This window comes from Urocitellus parryii, chromosome 7 (assembly GCF_045843805.1).
Source record: "Urocitellus parryii isolate mUroPar1 chromosome 7, mUroPar1.hap1, whole genome shotgun sequence".
In the NCBI taxonomy this organism is placed as follows: Eukaryota; Metazoa; Chordata; class Mammalia; order Rodentia; family Sciuridae; genus Urocitellus; species Urocitellus parryii.
Genome location: NC_135537.1, coordinates 176,112,749 through 176,136,163, shown reverse-complemented (window position 1 = coordinate 176,136,163; position 23,415 = coordinate 176,112,749). Strand labels below are relative to the sequence as shown.

Below are 23,415 nucleotides of genomic sequence, written 5' to 3'. Positions count from 1 at the left end.
TGGTGTGTGCTGTTTTGTTACAGCAGCCATAAGAAGCTCATACCTACGGCCTCTCCATGCTGCATCGGGGGCTCCTCTGGCTCTCAGAGCCCACCTGGCTTTCTCCACTGCCTGCCACAGTGGACAGACAGCCCTGCGGCCCTTTTCAGCCCATCTTAATGCCAGGGCACCTGGCTTCCCCACATCCTTCTTTTTATTCCATGGGGATGGTCAAGTTGGAAGTTTCTTTCTTTCTTTTTTAAATACATTCCTTAAGTGTCTCTCAGCTCCGTTGGGCCAAGCTGCAGAGGGCCAGCAGCCTTCTCCCTCAGCGGCCACCTTCAGGCGCTGGCCCATGGGAGAGCCAGGGCTGTCCCTGCACTGGAGCTATTAAATGGTCATAAGAAAGAGGCCTTTGTCGAGGGGAACATGGCACTCTGCTCGCTCACAGAGGCAGATTGTGCCAGAAAACAAACAACAGAAAAAAGGTTCGACCACAGCATTCTTTGGGACTTCAGTCATGCACCTCCCTCCGCCTGTTCTTAAAAGATGAATTTCCTTTCCTCCGTGCAATGCCATCAGATAGCTTGTGGGGCTTTAATTCTGTCCAGCACTCAGGGCTGGGTGGGGGCCTGCCCGACTGTCTGCCGGGGCCTCCACCTACTGCACGCGGCATTACCTCATGCTGCAGGTGGGAAGCGGGGCCCCTGGGCCTGCGCAGGGGCTTGGGAGGAGGACCCAGGCTGCAGTTGGAGATTTTTTTTTTTTCAGTCCAAGGAACAGAGAAGTGATCAGAGAAGCCACGTATGAACGCCTCAGTCCACAAGCCAATGGACTATAAATTCTTGTTCAGACCACACCGAGCCTCAGAGCATGTCCGCAGCCCAGGCCCTGCAGCTGAAATGCCCCTGACAGCCCTTGGGAACGCCATGGACCCTAGGAGGCCCACCACAGCCTCCTTTATGGCATGTCCCCTGCAGAGCCCTCAGCCCCCTCAAGCCCACCTCCACCCTGGGCCTGGGCTTCCCCTGCCCCTGTGGCTGCTTCAATCACAACACTGCCCTGGGAGTGCTACAGACGATGGCAGGACAAGTACCGGGGAGTGACTTGATATTGCTGGTTCATGAGCAAAATCAATGGGACCTGGGGTCCGGTTAGGTGCAGGGGATGAGAAGAGTTGGAAACCCCTCCATGTCTGGGGTTTCTGCAGCCAGCTAGATATCCGTGCCTCTGCAGAGGTGGCCTTCAGGGGAGGAGGCAGAGATGAGTTTGGTGATGGAGTCAAGTGCAGGCTTGGGCGCCCTTGGCTTCTCTGTCACCTTGGCTGTTGCTAATGGGTAGTGGGAACGTGTGGTTCACGGCTTCCACCTTCATCTCCAGGACAGTGCTGGGCCTGCTGCCGACCCTCAGATGCTCTCAGCGATGCTGTGGTCCAGGGCATGTGGTGGTCATTTTCCCCCTTTATGAGGTACACGTCCACGGTCAAGGTGGGCTGTGCTGGGCTCCCATCTGGTTACCCAGTTTCTGACCTGAGCTTTAGGTCTCTGGCTGCTGACTTTCCGCCTGGATTTGACCCCATTACGTGCCTGGCCTATGGACTAGGAAGTCCCCGCCCTGTACCCCAGGGGAGCTAAGCCTCACACCCGAGCTCCATGTTCTGCCTGCTTGAACCTGCTGCTCCCCTCTGCCTTCCCCTTCCCTGGACCCTCTGCCCACCGTGTCTGCTTAGCTGCTTATCTGCCCCCCACTGCACTGGTGCTGTCTTTCCTGCTGCCCCCCCCCCATTTCTAGCACCAGGAAATGCATCAGGTGCAGCCCACCTGCACTGACCTAACCTCCCCCCCCATTCATGTGCAGCGTCTCCCCTGTCCAGACTGCTGCCCTGACCCCCCCCCCCCTGGTTGCACCTCCTGCTGTCGATCACATCTCGACTGTGGCCGTTGACTTTCATGGTAAAATCGGATTTCTTTTTTCCTCTGTATTTTAGCAAAATACATGAAAGTGTATCCCTTGACCAAGGATCTTTGCAGATGGGGAAACAAAGAAGTGCAGCAGTGTTCTAGGGAGAGGGTCGCTCAGACCAGACACGCTTGTGCCTTTCCACGATGTCACAGTTGATTGAATAACAACAAATTCACAGGCATGAGTGGCAGCTCCCTGAATAGTGGGTCATGTCATCATCTTGAGCTTTAGGTTGTTCCATTCTCATCCGAATTTCTAACTTCTACAACTCTCAGGTCCCCTAGGTCACAGAAAGGCTGAGAAGTAACACGGCCACGGGGGTTCAGAAGGTGGCACTGAGAGCAGATATGAATGCACGTCACTGTAGGTGGCCAGATAAGGTCAGGAACCAGGCGAGAAACTTGTTCAGGGCGCAGAGCTGTCAGAGAGCAGCAGCTTACAGGCCAGCATCTAGATGAGTGGCAGTTTCAGTGTTAGCTTGAGAGGTCACTTTGGGAGGGTGCTGTGCCTGGCTGTCAGGGACAGGAGAAGGGTCGCTCTGCTAAAGCCCCAAGGCAGAGACTCAGAAGTTCGTTGCTGGGATGATTTCCCTGGGGAAGGCTCATGACAAGTGACCAGGAGGTGGGGTCAGGGTGCCGCCATGGTCTGTCTGGGGGGCCTTCTCCTTGAATGGGTCTCGAGTGAGGAATTTGCATCTGCTGAGGTTGATGAGCCCCTGGGTTGGGTGTCCTGATGTGATTTGGGATGTCCGTGTGTCCAGGTGCTCCTTGGTTTTGTGCAGTAAGTTGGCACATGCAAGTTATTTTTCAGTTTGTGCCTTAGGGTGGTACCAGGAAGACGGCAGTTGTACAGACAAGGTGTGGCGTCATTCCACCTTGGCACTTGTGTTCAAAAATGGCGTAGCTCGTGGCAAACGACTGCTTTATAGGATGGAATAGCTCAGGTTAGGCACGGCCCGAAAACCACTGTCCTGTACACCCCAGCCTGCTCTCCACACCTGTACTCAGCTGAGCTCTCTGTGGCAGGTCAGATGACAGCAGGTCCCATGTCCCATGTCCCTGGAGCCCATCCCCTGCCTGTCTGCCTTCCTGAAGACCCGGATTCTCTATAGGCCTCAGGTTCATGCCCTGTGCTCTCTGGACTTCAGCTCTGAGGCATCTGGAGCAACTGTGTCTGGATGGAGGCAGCCCTGGCGGGGCAGGACGTCCATCTATCCAGGGCTCAGCCTTCTGCTTTGTGGCAGCCATCATTTGAACTGCTTTCCATCAAGGTACAGAAGCAGCTTTTCCAGTATGGGCCTCCCAGGTTTGGGACCCAGGGGGCAGAGAAGGTGCCTTTCCTGCCTCCGTGTGGCCTTCGTTTCGCCTTCGTTTCCGGCTCTTCCCGACTCTCATTAGAATTTTCTAAATGCAAAAAGAAGTAGTGAGCACAGGCCAAGCGTCTGAGCTTCCCCTGTCATTTTCCCTGGAGCTGTGGCCCATCCGAGGTATGACCCGTGGCCATCTCCCCCAAGGTCGCTCGCCAGTGAGAGGGTCCCCAGCTTTGCAGTCTCGGCTTCAGCGTCTTCATCCCCTGCCCTCCGAATGCCCCCACCAAGCCTGGCTCCCGTGTGTAGGTTTTGTAACTGGCGGTCCTCCTGCAGTACCGATTCTGAATGATTCGGAGCAGGGGCTGACTCCATGTAAGATGATCCAAATTCCTAGGGGTATAAAAAAGTCTATTTTTTCTCCGACTTGGAATTAAATATGGCGCCACCATGGTCATCTGTGACTTAGAATCCATCTGGTGATTCCCACTGTACCACCTCCAACTTCATGGTCCCACATGGCACCCAGCCATCCCTTCCATATCCCGCAGAGTGGGTAGAGAAGGAGTGTACTTCCTCCCTCCAAGGATCTGACTAGAGGTCACACTCATCTCCTCCCCTCTATGTGTCTTTGGCCAGAAACTTATCATCTGGCCTCCCGTAGCTGCAGGGGACGTTGCCTTCTCTCATCAGCCATGCACCCAAACAACAAGAGGAGATTCTCTTCCTATGGAGGAAGGGAAGCTGGTGACCAGCAGGCAGTGGCTGCCGCAGTCTGCGAAGCCGAGTCCTGAGGGTGGGTAAGAATTAGGCAGGCAGGGTGGAGGGAGAAGGTGAGGCTGCACAGGCAGGCGGGACGTGCCTCTGAGGTCTGGAGGCCATGGGCTCCCTGAGGAGCAGAAGTGAAGCAGAGCCACAGAGGGCCTCCAGAGGAGAAGGGGAGGTTATGGTTCACGTTCTGGAACAACCAATCACTGTGGGACATTTGGTTCGAAGAAACTCCTGGCTAGGAGCCCATGTGATGGACACCTTCAGCCATGCTGAAAATCAAGACAGCAATATCTGAGGGGTATGTCTCTCCAGCTTCAAAGCCCGTGGACCAGGATTAAGAAAAACCATTTGTCTCCACTGCAAAAAGTCTTACTTCTAGGAGTCAGTGAGTTCCTCAGAAATAATAGCAGTGATGGATAAGATGGAGATTGTCTCAGTCCATTCCTGCTGCTATAACAAAATGACAGAGTGGGTCAGTTATAAACAACAGAAATTCATTTCCCATGGTTCTAGAGGCTGGAAAGCCCAAGATCCAGGTGCCAGCAGATTCTATGCCCAGTGAAGGGCTTCACTGCTCCAGAGATGGCACCTGTGTCCTCATGTGGCCAGAGGCAAGGAAGAGCCAGAGAGTCCAGGCACCGGGTCTCTTTGGCCTCTTCCACAGGGGCCTTCATCCCATTCATGAGGTGGAGCCCTCAGGGCTTAACTGAGCCTGTAATACTTAACACTGTCACTTGGGTGTTAGGCACACGCACGTGAATCCTGGAGGGTGCATAGTCAGCCACAGCAGAGACGAAAGAGTCACTGAATATGACTCAAAGAGCACAGCTAAGGTGACTGCGAGGGTAAACAGATAAAAAGAGGGAGCGTGGCCAGGCACACCTGTGGCAGTGGCACACCTGTCATCTTGGCAACTTGGGAGGCTGAGGCAGGAAGATGACAAGTTTGAGAGTAGCCTCAGCAACTTAGTGAGGTCCTGTCTCAAAATAAAAAGGGCTGGGGAATGGGGCTCAGTGGTTAAGTGTCCTGTGTTTAATCCCCGCTAAACCACTCCTCTCCAAAAACGAGAGGGAACCAAAGAGACGGAACCAGGGGACTGAGATCATGGTTCCGGGATAAGGAGTCACTTGCAGGAAGTACGGAGAGAATTGGTGTTGCAGTAAGGATGCTGGTCAACGAAAGAAAAATGATGTGTTTTCCCTGGGTTCAAAAGGGGAGGGAGTGAGGTTACAAGAGATGGGGGAGGTGACGGAGTGCAGTCAGCAGAACAGATGGCCCTGAGATGTCTGAGTGTTCCCAAAGGAGCCAGCAGATCTAATTAAACAGGAGCAGAACCATAATCACACTGGGCGTGGTGGTACACCTATAATTCCAGGGGCTTGGGAGGCTGAGACAGGAGGATCACAAGTTCAAAGTCAGCCTCCGCAACTTAGGCACTAAGCAACTCAGCAAGACCCTGTCACCAAATAAAAAATATAAAAGGGCTGGGGATGTGGCTCAGTGGTTAAGTGACCCTGGGTTCAATCCCCAGTGCCCCTCCTGCAAATTAAAATTACAATTACAGGTAAAACTTTTGGGACCTGAAGGCAGCAGGGGCTGGCAGGGAATCTGGGAATGTGGTTCAAAAGAACTCGCCATGTTTTAGGTGAATTTAATGAAAAGAAAACCATTAGTCAACATATCCTGAAAAAAGGTTTGGGTATATATTAAAAAAAAGATATAAAATGTCATATAACCATCCAGAAAATCTGGTTACTTAGAAAAGAATTATATTCTGGTTGATCAGAAAGTGGGGAACATGAGCGCCGGTAATCCCAGCAGCTCGGGAGGCTCAGGTAGGAGGATCACAAGTTCAAAGCCAGCCTCAGCAAAAGTGAAGTGATAAGCAACTCAGTGAGACCCTGTCCCTAAATAAAATACAAAATCGGGCTGGGATGTGGCTCAGTGGTTTTGAGTACCCCTTGGTTCAATCACCCAGTAACCATCTCTGCCCCCCAAAAAAGAAAGGGGGGAACATTCAACAAACAGATCCAGGAAATGAGGGACAGGAAAAGTTGCAGCCAGAAATGAGCCTGGAAAAGCGGTGTGCGCTCACACCCTCTCCCTCCTCCCTCTCCCCTCCCTCCCTCCCTCCCCCTCCCCCCTCCCTCCCTCCCTCCCCCCTCCCTCCCTCCCTCCCTCCCTCCCCCCTCCCTCCCTCCCTCCCCATCTCCCCCCCCTCCCTCCCCATCTCCCCCCCTCCCTCCCCATCTCCCCCCCCTCCCTCCCCATCTCCCCCCTCTCCCTCCCCATCTCCCCCCCTCTCCCTCCCCATCTCCCCCCCCCTCCCTCCCCATCTCCCCCCATCTCCTCCCCTCCCCCCTGCTTTTTATACCCAGCTCAGAAAGCTGTTGGTCCATAATCTCGTTGCTCACCAACCACAGTCTATTGAACACGACTCTTGTTGTTAAATCTGGCTGCGTGAGAGGGGGAGGTATTGGCCCTGCTCATCTGTTCAGTGACCCTCCAACAGCAGTCAAAGACCAGCCCGTCTGTCAGACCCCCTGGGGCAGGCCTCCACTCCTGGTCCAGTTTACAGGCACCTTCATCAAACAAGAGATGAGCTCTTTCCTGGTCAGGCAGGAAGGTAAACCCAGGGCACAACATCTCAGGAAAATTCATCTCCATTCATCCCAATCACGCGTCAGAGACCAAGCGGAGCTGCCAAGTCTCAGACCTCTGTGGGAAGGGGCAGAGGGGCTGAAGAGCAGGCAAGCAGCGCATCCCACCATCTCCCCTTTCCTCCTCCTGTGCCTCTGGCCCAGGCCGACTCCCCACACTTCCCTCTAGGCTGCTGTGGGTGCCTTCAGGGGAGGTGGCCTGAGGCCGTGCTGGGGTCAGGTGGTGAGATGGTCCACAGCAGGCGAGACTGTAGGGATGGCGAGACGTACCAGCCAACTTCCTGCAGAAACATGACCCAGGGGCTGTGTATCCAGAGGAAGGGTTTCTTTGTAAGGAATTGCCTCACATGATTGTGGCGTCTGGCAAGTCCAAGTACATTGTGGGCCAGCACCCTCAAGCCTGGGGAGAGTGGATGGCATGGTGCCAGGCCAAAGGCAGGCCGTCTACTGGAGAGTGTTTTCTTACTATGGGGAGAATGAATCTTTTTGACTTATTCAAGCCTTCAACTGTGTGGTTGAGGCCCACCCAGATTAGGGAGGGCAATCAAAACCTTAACTGCACCCAAAAACATCCTCACTATCTGGGCACCCAGTGGCCCAGTCAAGTTGACACATAAAGTTAACCGTCGCACAGGAGGATTTCTGGGCCTGCCCAGAGGGGATGCAGGAGTCCGGAGTTCAGGCAGGACCACAGAGGACCAGATGGCTCCCACCAGGGGGCTTGGCAGGAAACTGGCCGCTGTGTCTGGAATATTATATGCAGTTACTGTTCTGTAGAGACTATGCTTGATTGTGCCTTCATCTTAACATTCTGCCGACTTTCTTCCTGCGGTACAGCCTTCATCATTGAGGCTGACTGCACTGTGAGAGGCTTGGTGCCAGGCCCAAGGAGAAGGGGGAGAACGCGGCTTCAAGGTCGGCCTTCGACTTTGGCTTGGGAACAGTCCTTCCACGTGGGCTTTGCCTTCCTCAACGTTTTCTTTCCGGTGGCAGAATAGGAACTGACTCTGAGGCCCTGTGACAGAACCAGCCTGTGTGTCCCCATGGGGGTGGGTGTGTCCAGGGAATGACAGGGGCTTTGATCCCCTCATAAAGGGAAACCATGATGTCTCCAGAGTCGCTGGAAGACACACGAGGGTTTTCTCCAGTCTTTCTTTTCTCTTCTCTTTTCATGTCTTTGCCCTGAGAGCCGCCCACATGTCCCAGCCCATACACACGTATGCGTATTCCCATGCAGGACAGCGAGTGTGGTTTCAGTTGTGATCAATACAACAAGAGCATTAACCAGAGAGTCGACGTTCAGCTCCTCACACTGGCTCTGGGAAACCTGGTGCGTACCTTCGGTTGGCAGCACATCTCACTTTGGATTCACCGTGAGAGTGTTCCACAGCCACTTGTGGCCCCCGGCCACCCTCTGGATAGAGCGGGGCTCCAGAGCCTGGATTCTCAGCCTTGGCTGCTCACTGCCGTCAGCTGGGGAGCTCTGACATGCTGGGCCCTGGCCCTGGCCGCAGCAGCTGTGGTCTGACTGGGCTGGGCCGGAGCTGAGGGTCGGGTCAACAGGGCTAGGAGACGCAGCTTACAGGTGCTCCCCTGGCCGGGAGGGTCCTTTCCACTGCTCTGACCAGGCCTCTCTTCGCCTCCTCCCCAGTGAGACTCACACTGTAAATAGAAATTAAGCAAGTTCTAACGTGGGTCCCGGGGGATGGAAAACAGGAGCAGGATCTGTGAGATTCTGTCCAGCAGGCGGAGGGACAGCCCACCCCCTCGTCCTCTCTGGGTCTGCTTACCAACAGGTCGGCAGTTATTTGCTCTGTGCCTGCCCCGTAAGCTTGCAGTGAGTCCCTCTCACCTGCGCACCTGAGTGCTCTAGGAGAATCGAGGCGCAGGTAGGACGGAGGCAGACACGGCCGCCTTTGACCCCATGCCCCTCCGTCAGGAGCCTCCAAGGGACATGAGCACATTCCATGGAGACCCAGGGTGGTGAGACTTGGGCGTGGGCCACTTTGCCCCAGACTGGTGACCTCTCCTTCTCCACACACACACTAACCACAGGACTCGGGTTTCTAAACGCATCCAGAAAAGATCGTTTCAGGGAAGTGGACAGAGGAGGCCTGAGTAACTCAATCAGCAGGAAAACAAACACAGCGACGCCCCAAATCTGAGTCCCAGCGTGTCCCGCGCAGCCGAGGGCCAGTTCCAGCAGCTCAGAAGCACCCGAGGCTCCACCTGGCCAACTGGACCCACGTGCTTAAAGGAGACTCCCCAGGGCCCACAGGGGGCTGGCAGCCACGCCCGGGAGGACTAGAGGTTGGTAAAGGTTTTCTGGGGTCTGTGGAGTCAGAGAACAGGTTTATTGAGGAGAAGGCGCGCTTGCTTAGTCTCTACTCCCTGTTTGGAAGGGTTGATCCAGAATTCTTACAGAGGGTGACGAGCCCGAGGGAAAGATGGCTGCTGCGGTGAGCGCACTTGGGAGACCACGTGGTCTGGCCTCTGCCATTGAGGTAGGCCACCTGGTGTCTGCCAGGGTGCCAAGTGCTCTCACGTTGACCTGCAGGGCGGCGAGGAGATGGGCAGACCCATCTGCCCTTGCCCATGTCCCCTCCGTGGCCAGTGGTCAGTTGTGTCAAGGATACAGTGTGTCTGTAGTTGAAAAGGCAGTTGGACTTGGGTGAATGACTCACAGGAACCACTTCTTTAAATTTGCTCATGACACACATACACGATTAGCAGTGCCTATCAATCTAGAGCAAATAAATCCAATTCTATTTCCTGTGCCCTCCTTACATTCACATCCTCCTCTGGGTAAGCCTGGGTGGAGAGGGAGCAGGACTTTGGCCAACAAGTGTAGCATACTTTTGCAACTCTTTTAAATGATTTTTTAATTATGTATTTATGTAGTTTGCAAGACACAGAGATACAATTCATGTTGTCCTAAGCAAAAAAGAGAATTTAGTGATTCATGGAACCAGAGAGTCCAAGGACCTGGCTTCAGGCACAGTTTGGTCAAGGGACTCATACTGTATCACCGGGCCTCTGCTTAGGCGTCTCGCTCCCAGTTCTGCTTTCTCCAGTGTAGGCTCTATTGCTGGGTTCCACAGGGTGGCAAGATGGCTTCCCGCTATCAAGTCTACCCTGTGTCCTCCCAGGTTCAAGTCCAGAAGAAATAAGCCACTTCCTTTCCAACAGACAGGTCTCTGTTTGGTGGAGCTCGGGATGGAGCCCCAGCTGAACCACAGGGGCCAAGGGGGTCCCTCCAGGGAGCTGCCAGGTCACTGTCAGGTGGGAGCGGGGGCCTTCATGGTCGGGCCCATGGGTGGTTCTTGGATAACACACGCACAGACGCGGTGCTTTGGCTGTTTTTGTGACAGTGTCACTGCATGTAAAATCTACTGTCAAACTCAGGGCTTCGTAGCATCCACCGGAAAACCCAGAACAAGGCAAATTGAAGCATTCTGGCTCACAGCTGTTCCTTAGGACGTGTGGATTCACCTGCTTTCTTACTGCTTTAGTCTGAGAGAGAGAGAGAACTGGGAAGTTAGTTTGTAAAACGGTGTTGTGAATATGGACCCTGAAGTCAGACTTCTGAGTCCAAGACTAGGTTCTGCCATTGGCTGCTGGGTGGCCTTGAACAACTCACTCAAGATCTCTGTGTCTTGGTTCTTCGCCTCTCAATCAGAGGGTGACAACCGTATATCTCTGTTAGGGAGATGATATGAATGGATGAGCTAGTATGTATCAAACGCTCAGTACAGTTTCTGACAAATAGCAGGTCCTTTATGGTAAAAATAATAACTTTTATGAGGTGAGTTCCTCTATTTAGGGATCAGTAAACAAAAGAACTCATTTCTGAGCCTCCCCCAGAGGGCCACTGAGCAGGGAGGTGGCTCAGCCCGCCCTGCAGCTGTTCAGGGCCTTGGACTCTGTGAATCTCGAGTGGGTCTTGGTTTGTGAGTGAGTGTCCCAGTGTTTTGAAGGGACTTAGGGACTGGGTCTATCAGCTCTTCACTTTGACCATAGAAACGACCTAAGCTCGCCCGAGGGAAACCTTTGTCCTCTCTGTGCCCCGCGGGTGACGAGCCTGGAACCTGTGGGACGTCTCCCTCCTGCCCACCTTCACCCTGGCCGGAGGTGCAGGTCCAGAGCTGCCCTTTGCTTGCCTGGTGTCCCTCACGGCCCCATCACAGAACCACTGTTATTACAAGGCCATCGGCTGAGCGGGTCACAGCTTGGCCAGGGAAGGCGCCTGCAGGTTGGACTCGCATCTGCAGGGCCTGGACTTGGGTGCCTCCTAGAGCTGCTCACAACAGGAGCGTCACCCTCCTGGGGGGCTTTTCTGGTTGGGAAGGGATCCGCTGCTGACGGAAACCCCTAGCAGTTCAGGAAAAGTCTATTGAATAAACCCAGATGGGAGGAAGAGGCCGTCAGACCAAGACAGACGGCTCCACGGCCGTGTCTGCGAGGGGGTCCCGGGGCTCAGAGGCTCAGTGCCTGCCGAGGTGGTCTTGGTCCTTCCAGACTCCCGAGCCCCCAGGACAGATGGAGTCATCCTCACAGTTCCTCAGAAACCAGGACCTCACCTGCCTGTTCACACCCGTGCTGCTCGTGTGCACGGGGGATTCTCCATCTGGGAACTACTGGCCTCTTGGACAATCCTTTGTCATGGGGGGGGTCCTTGTGCATAGCAGGCTCTTGGTGGCTTCACCATGCATCAGAAACGTCATCCTGATGGTTGTGACCACCAGAATGTCTCCAGGTGTGTCCAGTGTCCCCCGGGGCCAAATCGCCCTCTTTGAAAACCTCTGCCCAAGGTAATAGACCTCTCACACATTTGAAGACCCAGAGCATGCCAAATGCTGTACAAGGGGCGGGTTAAAGAACACTTGTTACCTGTGACTCGGTAGAGCATGCCAGGCAGAGTTCAAACAGTGTGCAAATTTGTGTAAATTCATAGTGTGGACTGGGCCATCCGTCGGTGACCCCTTCACAACAAGAAATGTCTGTGCTCTTCAGACTGCTTTATTGAGTGTCTTTGAAGGGAGCCCACGGTGGCCCCAGGTCCTCCTGCCTACGGTAGCCCTCTCTGTCCAGCTGTCTCTCAAGAGCACACCCCGGGTGCCGTCCTCCACGGAAAGAGCGACTGTTCTCAGCTCCTCTCGACCTGCACTTCCAGGCTCAGCCAGCCTCCCCGGCCCCTCCTGACTTTGGACAAAACCCCCCAACTCTGGCCTGCACCTCTGCAGCCGGGCTTCTGTTCCTGACCACTGGTTCAGCTGCTGTCTCTGGCGGAGAACCACTTGAGAGGCCACTTGTCTCTGGACGAGGCATGGCTGATGAAGCGCTTGGGTGATTGGGACATTCATACCTTGCCAGGCCCTGGGCAGGAGGACCGGGCAGCTGCTCATCCTTCCTGGACACAACCAAATGGTCAGCGTAGACATCAACTCACAGAAGAGCATTTCTGGAGCCTGTAGGATCATGGGGTGATGGGTTCTGCCCCAAGCGGACTTGGAGGGGCAGAAGATGTGCTTCCTACATGGCTGTGACTTAGCGTTGCCCAGAGTCACATCTGGTCAGTTCAGCTGCCAGAAGGGTGGCAGGGGTGGGCCAGGTGGTGATCCAAGCCCCTCTGGGCATCCTGGATCCTTGGAGGTGGTCTGGTGGCAGCAGGCTCTGATGGCAAGTGCAGGGGGGGGGTGGGTGAGCCTCTGTGCTCCTTCTGAGCCCAGCCACCCCCTGGCCCTGCCCTTCTTGGGAGCAGGTTGAAGAGAGACACCTCGTCTGGGGATGTTAGGGAGATTTTTGCAGCAAAATGAAATGTACAACATTACTTTCCCAAACTGTCAAACCCTACATAAAGTTTTGAGGGGAAGACAGAGGTTCTGCAGGCAAACTGTCGTAGAAGGTGTTGGTTCATCAGCTGCCCAGCCTCAGGCTGTGTGCTGTGTGTAAAAGCCCATGCTGAACATGGCTCACCAGGCACTGCGGTGACAAGCCCCCCCGTGTGGGTGTCTTCCCTGTGCAGAGCTCGCCCCAGGTGGCAATAGCAGCCTAACAGTGATGTTAGGTAATAATATTTGCTGATAGAATAATTATTAAAATCAAACTCATAGAGGTGCTGAAAAGGGATCAACCGGAAGGTTCCTGTGAGTGTGGGTGTAGATTAGAAGAAAATTCATGGAAATCAGGGAGTTTGGGCCACTAGGAGTGTGGGTTTTATATGTTGAGAGTAGCCCACCTGTGATTCCCGTGACTCTAGAGGCTGTGGCAGGAGAATCTCAAGTTCAAGGCCAACCTCCACAAGACCCTGTCTCAAAGTGAAAAATTAAAATCCTGTGGCTGTGGCTCAGTGGTGAAGTGGCCCAGGTTCAATCCCTGGGACCAGACACACATACGTGTGCATGTGTGTGGTATGTTATATGCATACCTGTGCACACACGTGTGTGTATTGAAGTGGACAACACTGGAGGCTCTTGAGGGAGACGGGGACAGCCAGAGCCCTGCAGGACCGACGGACTCTGGCCTCAGGTCTCAGTTTTAATGTGCCAGAGCCTCTGCCCCGCCCCCAGCCTGGGTACCGGGGTCCGTAGACGGGATGTTCTCAGTCCCTCGCATCCTGCGGCAGTCCTGATGGGCACCGTGTCATGACACCACTGTCCTTGGTGCTTTGGGAGGATCCTTCTGCCAGTGGGGTGGAGGACGGGGAGGGGGCGGCCAGATACAGAGGCCAGGGTGGGGATACAGGTGGACACGGGCTTCCCTGTCCCTTCCCATCCCTGGGACCCCAGCTGGATGCCACTCCTCCCAGAGGCCCAGCCTCCCTGCACCTGGTGATCCTGGTCGCCAGCCAGCCCGTGCCCTTCCGAGCTCTCCCTGAGCTGTGATTATGGGCACTTTCTTCTTGGCTTCATTACCATCCGTGTCTCCTCTCAGACTCTCTGCCCCACTCGGGGGTCTGTCCTGCCTCGCCCAGCGTCCAGGTGTTGCAGATGCCTGCCTCCTCTGTGCTGGTCTCTGTGGCCACTGTGACAGATTACCACAACCCAGGTGGCTAGGATGACAGACTCCCTCGCAGTTCTGGAGACCAGAGTCTGAAACTAAGATTCTGGCCTGGTGCACTCCCTCTGAAGACCCAAGGGGCGGGTCTGTGTTGTGTCAGATCCTGGTGACTCCAGTTGTCCCTTGGCTTATGGCCATGTCACTCTGATCCATGCCTCTGTCTTCTCATGGCCTTCCTCTGTGCGTCTCTGCTGTTTGCCTCTTTCGAGGACACCACTGTTGGGTTTAGAACCCCTCAGTCAGCTCAGGATGACCTCATCCCCAGGTCCCGAACCTCATTACATCTGCAAAGACCCTTTTTCCAAATAAGGTCATGTGCACAGCTTCTGGGACTCAGGTTTACCTCTCGGGCCACCACTCAACCTTTGTGTGAGCTTTCTCCAGGGTGACCAGTGGCCCATGGGGAGCAGGGCTGTGTTCTGGACATAGCACAGCCCAGGAAGTGCCCTGCGGGCCCGGGGCTCTCCACTCGTGTGGAAAGGCGGGCGAGGATGCATATGGGTATCCGGTGTGGACGGTCAGCGAGAAGAGTCCAGCTGGCACCAGGCAGGGCAGCAGGGTAGGGGTAGGAGAAGGTTCTCCTTTAGGGGGTCACTCATGGGCACTCCTGTGAGAGGGCAGCACCAGGGCAGGGATCTGAATCAAGGAACAGGCATCTGGCAGACGGGACAGGGCTACCCTGAGCAGATTTCCTGGTTTCTTGGCCTCCCTGACCTCTGGGCAGGTCATTTCCTTGCTTTCCAAAGAGAACCGAGGAATCCAGGCAGGAATTCATCCAAGAAAAGGGGGCAGCTACTGGACAGGGAGCAGGAAGTGAAGGAAGAGCCAGAGAGGCTGTGTGCTCAGGCAGGGTGGGCAGCCCAGCAACAAGAGCAGGAGAGACCCCACCTGGAGCCGGAGCAGATGGGGACCCAGCACCTCCCGGCCACAGAGCCAGGGCGGGACCATCCGCCCAGCCGCCAATGGCCACTGTCCACAGCCCCAGGCCCCAGCTCTGCTCACAGATGGCCTGGGTCTCTTGAGGGGAAAGGCTACTTCAGATCGTGGTTTTTAGACCCTGAGGGTCTCCAAGGTCCTCCTGAGTGTTCACACCTGTGAGTCATCTTCCTGTCACCGTCCTTAACCAGCCATAGAGCCACAGGCGGTGACAAAAAGGAATCCCAATGCTGACCCCACTGCAAAACCAGAGTCCCCTGGAGCCACTGCAGAGAGACCAAAGGTGCCCTGAGACCAAGGAGACCATTCTGAAGCCTGTAGAACAAGAGCCAGAGCGGAAGGCCACCAAGGACCCCAGGTCACAGGGAAGCACCAGGAAGGGGGCTCCAGCTCTGGTAGCTTTGACTACACGAGTAAGAAACGGAAAAGCCCTTTGTAAAGCAGCATCTGCAGGATCCTCTTACACAGTGAGCTCGTGGTGGACTTGGTAGGTCAGCTCTGCTGCACCCCGAGACCCTGTCTTGGGAGCCGGGTGCTCCATGCTCAGGGCTCAGGCTGCCCAGCCTCACCCCTTCCCTGGCTGTGCTCCCCCGAGGCTGCAGCTGTGGGTCAGGTCACCACTGCAGGCACGGAATCCTAGCAGCACCCCACCTTCTCCCCTGGAGCTCTGAACATGGACACTCCAGTCCAGCCCACAGCCTGAGCAAGGACCCAACTTCATTCCCTAGGGAGGACCCGAGCAGGAGGAGGACACTGCATGGTGACCATTTCTAGGATAAAGGAGGAGGAGGAGAAGGAGGGGAAGGAGGGGAAGAGGGAGAAGGAAAAAACCCCAACATTTCATGCTTTGCCAGCCATCCAGTCTCTGTGGCAGTACTCAGCTTGGCCCTGATTGCCCAGGAGCAGCCATAAACACATGAATGGGTGTGGCTAGGTGCCAATAAAACTACGTACAATAACAATAGGCGAGATTTGGCCTCAGGCCACAGTTTACCAACCCTTGCTAAAGACAGTGGGGAGCTATGGACTGTTCTTGAGCAGAGGAATTTCTGCACCTTGGAGAATGACTGTGGCAGCCGTGGACTGCAGAGACAGGCGGCGTTTCCTCTGCACTGGCTCTCAGATGGCCGTGGGGTGACGTGCTACTCAGAGTTCCGTGGTTTTTCCAGGATCATGGGATAGGGCCCACTTATGCAGAGAAAAGATCCTTGCGACTCTATCTAGGGCCACCCAAGGAATGGGGGGGGGGTTTCTTGATCTAATTCTTAAATAAAATATCTTAGTATATGTTCCAAGGCTTTGAAGCTCTCACCAGGCTGGGCCCCACCCAGCATCAAGGCAGCCGCCTGGGTCAAGCGCGGGCAGCTCTGCCAGCCTCCACATCTGTTTTGATTAAAGATGGGAAAGAGAGGAAGTCCCCCCAGCTGTGGGCTTGCTGATGGCCAGTGGCCAGCACAGCGTCCGAGAAACGGGGCCATGAGGAGCGTATTCTTGAAGCCAACTGCTTGCACACCTCCTTGGGATGAGAAGACAGGTGGAGAGAGGGCTGGCCCACGTGGGGCTGACCTGAGCGCACGCCCAAACCAGGGTTCAGCCTTCCACCCTGGGGGGGCAACTTTGAACTCCGTATTGTTTTCCTTTTTTTTTTTTTTTTTGTCTTGAGACTAAGTTCAAACTGGTCCAGATGTTTGGTATAGAATGAAGCCATTTGGCGCGTGATGAAACCCACAGAATGCTGACAGCACTTAATATTCTTTGAGTGCTGGGTAGACTGAAGCTGTAATATTGGACTTTCTTGGCAAGTGAGCCTTGCCTGGGAAACCAGGCCCGGGGTCGGATGGAGCCGTCGGCATGAGAGGGAGGTGCTCTCCATGTCGCCCCTCCCTGCAGCCCCCAGCTACCCTGCGTGCTGGAGAATCTCAGGGAGGATGATGAGAAAACGGGGGTCAATTTATTTTTCTCTCTGTTCTCAGCCCCCACCCCATCTCATCACCTTAGGATTTGAATAGTTTAACACAAATGCACTCAGCCCAAATGGACAGACATTGAGGTAGCAGGTGCGCAGGTCGTGATGCCCCCAGTGTGTGCAGGCTCCTGGGCTCAGCAGGAGGGGATTTTTCCTGCCCCCTGATTCCTCAAGGACAGAGGTCACACCTCCCATTTAGCTCAATGGACGTAACTGGAAATCCAGATGTACAAAGACTTTGTATGAGTGTGTGTGTGTGTGTGTGTGTGTGTGTGTGTGTGTGTGTGTGTGTGTTGGGTGGGTGTGTGTGTGCATTGGGGATGAAACCTAGGCCCTTGTGCATGCTAGGCAAGCACTCTTTCACTAAGCCACACCGCAGCCCAGACAGAAATCCATGTGTGTGGGGGGCCCTGTGAATGTCTTGCAGAGAACGTTCATGAAGCAGAGGAATCTACATGTGGACAGGAGTTGGACATGAGTCAGATGCATGCACAAGCTTTATTCATGTTTAGTTTCCACTTGAGAATAATAATAAGGCCCAGTATTTCAACGTGAGGGAATTAATCTTGAACAGCCAAAATTATTTACCACACTGGTTTCCATTGCAAACGCTTTTGGATCCAGCCCCTGGAGGCCTAGCTGAAGTCCAGAATGTCAACTCTTGCCTTCCATACACAAGTAGGTGTGTGATCAGTAAGTTCGGAGTGTGTGGATGAATCCAAGTCTGCTGGAGGGGAGCCTGGCCCTGAGATCTAGAGATCACACTTTTAAAAAATAAATAAATAAATGTGTGGAGGATACCTAGGCTCTAGGCCAGTCCCACCATCATATGCGGAAAGGAACAGGTACAGAGAATTTGGCCTCCTGCCCAAGGTCACCACTAGGACAGGCTCGAGCCAGAAACTGAGCTCAGGTTGGACTTCGGCATCTCCTTCCTGCCCTCGGCCTCTGAGACCAGGGACCAACCTTCTTTCTGTCTCGATGGATTTGCCCACTCTGGGAATTTTGTATCAATCAAATCATGCAACAAGTGACCCTTTGTATCTGGCTTCCTGCACTGAGCAGGACGTTTTTGAGCTCCTCCCATCTCGACCTTGCCACCCACCACCGTGGAGTGTTCCAGCACTTCCTTTATTTTTATGGCTGAATAATATTCACTGTGGCCCCTTCAGGGACCAGTGGATGCTGGGTTGTTACCAGCTTTTGGTGACTGTGAACAATGCTGCATTATTCACATGTGTGCACAAGTATTTGCATGAGTCCTTGTTCCCAGTTCTTTTGGGTATTACCCAGGAGCAGAATTGTTGGCATTTACGATGACTCTGTGTTCCCTCTCCCTGTTTTTTAAAATGGTGATCCATCAGGCTCCTCTGTAGCTGCTCAGAGGCCACTGGCATGACTGATGTCTTGTGAAGGGCTGACTAATTGCTGAGAAAAGGCAAATTGTCCCCAACGAGTCTCTTGATCTCTTGGGAGAACAAGAGGAGGTGAGAGTTTATCAACTGTGTTTGGAACTAAGTATTAATACTTGAGCACAAAGTGGCACAGTCAAGCATGTGGCTTGTCACCTACGAGGCTATCACCAGGATGGCAACTGAATTTGCAGGGACCTCAGGAGAGACTCCTGGCCAAGAGGACTGGCAAAGGAGGGCTGATCGGCCTGTCTCAGGTCCCGTTCCAGGAGGGACCCTGGGCAGCCTGAGGGCAGACGGGATACCGTGTGTGGTGGGGAAGGTGTTCTCAGAGCCCGAGGGCTGAATGGACAGATGTCCCAAGGAAACGTGACATTTGGCTACTCCAGCACCCTTCCTTGAGCACCCAGGTCTACCCACCAGGGAGCCTGCCCTTCTCCCCTCTTCCTGCAGCCCCCGACATCACAGTCTTAGCTCCATGCTGGGGATCTGCACATGCCAGCTGACACCGATCTCCTCCTCTGGCGCCCTATTGCCACCTTCGATCTGCTGACCACCCTGTGCCCCATGGGAGAGAACTTGGGTACAGGAGGCCACTGGGATAGCTTCTGCCCTGATGCCAGCTGAATCCCTGTTGTGCTCCGGAACCACTGGGGACGCTGAGGCATACTCCAGGGCCTGGAAAGGAGCCCTGGGAGGACGTGTTTGTCCCAGGAGGGGCAGCTGTGGCCTGGCCTGGGCAGAGGCGGTTGTCCACCACGAGGTCACAGCTGCAAGGTCTCCAGTCTTTGCCAGCCCGGGGCCTCTCCTCGCCTGGCGCCAGCTCCCATCCCCCATGGTGGTGACACATTGTACTTCCCTGGGCCTTCGCTCAGGTGTCTTGGAGCCTGTTCTTATTCTGCAAGACTCCTGCAAAGTGCCACTTCCTCGTTCAGAGTGCGGAAACAGGCCCGAGCAGGCCCGGGGCAGATTCGTGGCATGAAGGCACACTCGTCTCCCTCAAGTTCACAGTAAATCAGTCTAGAGCGTTTGACAGTCACCTCAAGTGGCCTCCAAAGCTGCCCGGTTCTCCCCAGCTTGGTCATTCAGCTGGCCTCTCTCACTGGCATGATGGACCTCCCTATTCCAGCCTCACTCCCAGGGGCTCTTGGCCCCACGCCTTAAGATCCCTGAGTTTTTAGCCATGGTTTGCAGTGGTCTCCTGCCGAGCCCTGAAGTTTCCACAGCCTGGCCCACGGGGTGGGCTTTGCTGTCACCTGTGTTAAATGGTGTGGTGGGCTCCCACCCGACACTTTGAAGAAAAGGATCCCCTACCCAACCTGTTTGGCAATCAGCCATTTCAGAAGCTTCTGGAGCATCGGTTCCTGCCTTTAGTGAGGCTTGCTTGTCTGGCCATGGGTGATGGGACGGCTGCTTGGCCAGGCCAAGCGAGCAAGCTCTGCCTTTAATGGCCAGTGGTGAGAGATGCACCAAGTGACCTGTGAGGGCCCCATCGTGCCCCTGATGTGAAGACACGCCAATTCAAATCTCTCTGACTGCAAGCTAAGCCCGTTGAATAGTCAGTTTCTTTTCAGACGTCCCTTTAATGTGAATGCACGTCCAGATTTCTGCCTGCGGGGCACACATGGAGACCAGCACCTCACTGGGCCACAGCTGGGCATCTTACCAGCAGAAGGCTAGTAGGAGAGGGGCAGAGGTCTGGCCCTAGGACTCACCTGCCCACTGCACAGAAGCACCCAGGTGCAGATGCTGAGAGGGAGCGCCACCCACCAGGCATCTAGGGTCTGGAGGGAAGGGTGCCGGGTGAGGGTGATGAGCTGTATTCACCGTGGAGAACCCGTGGAGAGTGACGGGGTCTGCAGGGAGATGAGCATGATGGGGCAGGACCCAAGACCAGGCGGAGCTCAGTCCCCTTCCAGAAGGTCTGCCGGTTCTCAGCAGGATGATTCCGGAGCAGGAACGAGCACTAAGGAGCCAGCAAGATGAGCTCCAGTCCTGGGACAGCCAGCATCACCTGGAAGGACGACTGTGGCAGAGCTGGGAAGATGACAGGTGCCCTGTTTTCAGGGCAGCAGAGAGGTGTGGAGTCTCAGGTGACTGGAGAAGAACCTCCTGAGTGCATCTGAAGTCTGATCAGTCCTAGGGACAAGACAGAGCCGCAGGCGGGGCTGAGGGGCCTGGCCATGGAGCCATCTGATGCGGGGCTTTGAGCTCCGGTGGTTCCTGAATCAGGCGCTCTTCCTGGGCTCCCCAGCCGTTCCCTAATCCTAGCTGAGCGCTCTAAGTGTGTTGTGTGGGAGGCCGGACGTTGGAGGGGGCCTGTCCTGTCCAGCTCAGGATGAAAACACACCTTTGCCACATCCCCCAGACGGGTCCTCTTGGGGCTCGTCCTGTTTGGATAGTTCAGGTTCCCTGTCCCCTCACTGGACTCCAGCCCCGCGGGACTTCTTCAGGTTTCTTGAGCACACGAGACCCCGTCCCTCGGTTGCCCTTTCTTGTTCTTTTCTCTCGTCCCCTCATGCCCACTCTCAACTCCACCCCTTCCCGTTCATTCTCCAGGCCTCAGTCCCAGCTTCACCTCTTCAAAGAGACCATCGCCCTAAAACCAGGTCCTCCCCTGAAGCTCTGTTTGTGACCTGGGGGCATTATTCCCTGGTGCCATTTAAAGACATCCTGCCACTTCTAGCTTTAAGTTTGCTCAGCTCGGATTATGAACAGCCCATTTGTCATTCTGCTCCCTCCCCGGCTGCCCACTCCCTGTTTGATTTACGCATTGTCTGTCTATTCCCAGCTTCATGAGAGCCACAGCCCCCTCTATCGCCTTCCTTCTGTGTCCCCAGCCCCTACCTCGGGCCATGACACGCAGGGAGTGTTCCGTAGGTTTTTGCTAACTGAGTGTCCATGCTGAAGTTTCCAAGATGAGCTTTTTCCTGCTCGGGATCATTTCTATTCCTGGCTTGGCCCATCCTGAATTGGTCTTGGTGGAACCAGATGTAGCTTGGGTCCACAGTATGTTAGTAATCACATCGTCCCCCATGGCCCGAGACAAGCTCAGGTACCCAGATGTGCTGGCAAACCCAAGCCAGGAGGAACCCAGTCTGAGCACCCACAAAGTGCAAAAGTGCTTTTTCTCTTGTCTCCTCTCTGCAGAAGCTTGCCTTCCCCTCCCCCAGCTCCCTGCAGGCCCCTCCTGCAACCAGCACAGAATCAGCCCCAGTCAGGGGCCCCATCTGTCACTTGAAGCAGGAGGGGACTCACACTTATGCAGGTGGGTGATAGGACCTGCCGGAGAAGACCACCTGCCCAGCTGACCCCCTCCCTGCCTAGCTAGAGTATGGGGACAGCACCACAGTTTCAGTCCTTTGATCTGGGAGGTCTGGAAACCACCCCAAGGTCGACAGTAGGTTTCCAGGGCCCAGAGGGAAGCGCCGTGAGCCCCTGTGAGTCGCGGCAGTGCTGGCGGGCAGGCCTGCCGCACCCGGGACGGTGGCTGTCGGCTCCCTGGCCACAGAGCAGGGTGCCCTGTCCTAGCTCGCTGCCTCATTGGCGCTTGGTGCTGACTTTTATGATGTGCTACTTAGCTTGTAAACTGTCCACCTGTCCCACCAGCCGGGGCGAAGACTCCAGGCCGTGAGCTGGACACTGGAGCCACTGACTCTGCCAGATCTCGGTGCCATGAATGTCCCGCTGACCTCCAGCACAAGGAGGCCAGATGCCTCCCAGGCCAGGGAGTGGGGTCACAGGAACTGGGCCTCTGACTCAGGAGCTCGGCAAACCCACTTTGGGAGGCAGCCTGTGGATGGATCCTGTCAGGCTTAAAGTCAACAGGCCTAGGGAAGTAAGCCCGGCACCCGGGGGCCAAGAGGAGAGCAGAGAACCTGTCCCGTGAGTCACTGCATGTCTTTACCCTCTGAGTTTGATTGTGAAATCTTCCAGGTACCCGGCGGCCACTACCCAGGGACTTAAGGGGCCCGCTGTCTGCAGTGGTCATAGGGGTCTTACTGAAAAGGGGTCGGGCAGGATCCCTCCACTTTCAAGAGCAGCCTGGGAAGAGCCCCAGGCAGACAGGCCTCCCAGAGGGGTTGGGCTTGTCCAGGAAAATGCACAGCAGAGTCCCAGGGACATGAGCGCACTCGGGGGACCTGGTCCCTGGAGCCCATCTCCTTTCCAGTGGCCCATGTTTCCCGGCTCTGTCTTCCCCTATGTGGGGTTCCCTGCCAGGTTCACAGGCCTTTGCCTCTCGGTAAGAGCCAAGCGCTGGTGTGGCCCCCTCCCCCTCGCCCGATTCTGTCCTCCCCACCGTCACAATCCACCTCAAGGAAATGGAGCAGCAAATCCCCGCAAATAGACATCGAGTGGGCTGCCCCTGGCTTCCATGGGAGCATATATTTTTCCCGCCCATCCGTCTGTCCGTCCGTCCTTCCTTCCATTGAGGATCTGTTGAACTAGGGTGTCAGAGTGGGTCTTTTGCCAGCACTGGCCTGTGGTGAATAAGAGGGGACCCAGAGGATTCTGCGTGAAGCCAGTCCCCCTTCAGAGGCCCCGACAACGTAGCCACGGGTGCTGGGTCTTGCTGCCCTGCCCTTGACATGGGATGCAGTGGAGGTGGACTGTGGCCGAGGTCCTCTCAGAGGTGGGTGCTGGGGCCTCCAGGGCCTGGGGAGATGCAGTGGGCAGCTTTCATTTCATGTGATTTTGGTGCCATTTCTGTTTTGTGGGGATTTTTTTCGGGGGGATGGGGGAGGTGGTTGTTGGCTTTGTTTTTTTTTTAAGTAATGCTGCTCTTAGGTTATTCAGGCTGGAGAAGAGCTGAACTTTTGCCCTGAACTTGAGATTGACTCATCAGGGAAGCAGTTATATAAATAATGGGGCTGATAAGAAGATAGCAGAGGCCCATGGGGACCCACAGCTTCCTGCAGGGTGGAAGTCAGCTCCGGACAGAGGGGAGAGCTGACAGCCCCTGGTGACCCGGAAATGAAGGTTTCCGTGCTCATAATGGGGCCATGAGGGTCCAGCTAAGAAAGACTTGAAGGACGCTGGAGGGTCGGTGAGCTTCTCCTGGTCCAGCTGGGAGGAGGTTCAAGGTCACCCCGACAGGCCTTTCTCCTTCACCGGGGGCTCTGCTGGTTGTTTTCCATCCGTGAAGACGTCAGTGGAGAAGCCCGTCCTTTGTCCCTTGGGGTTGGATGTCTATGGGACGAGGAGGGCAATGGGAGGGGGAGCAGGAGAAATGGGAGACCTGCTTCCTCCTCCCCTCCTCCTCTGGTCTCTCTCACCTGGACTAACATCCACCAATGTCCCCCTCCATCCCGCTGTCCACATCAGCATCGAAAATGCTTAAAAACACAGTCACGTGGCTCCTCC

At 55.2% G+C, this 23,415-nt stretch overlaps 1 protein-coding gene across 2 annotated transcripts in view; it reads left to right on the top strand.

Annotated features, from left to right (window-relative positions):
- Slc39a11 (solute carrier family 39 member 11) overlaps positions 1-23,415 on the top strand; it is a 328,353-nt gene that overhangs the window by 283,922 nt on the left and 21,016 nt on the right. The gene's annotated exons all lie outside the window — the stretch shown is intronic.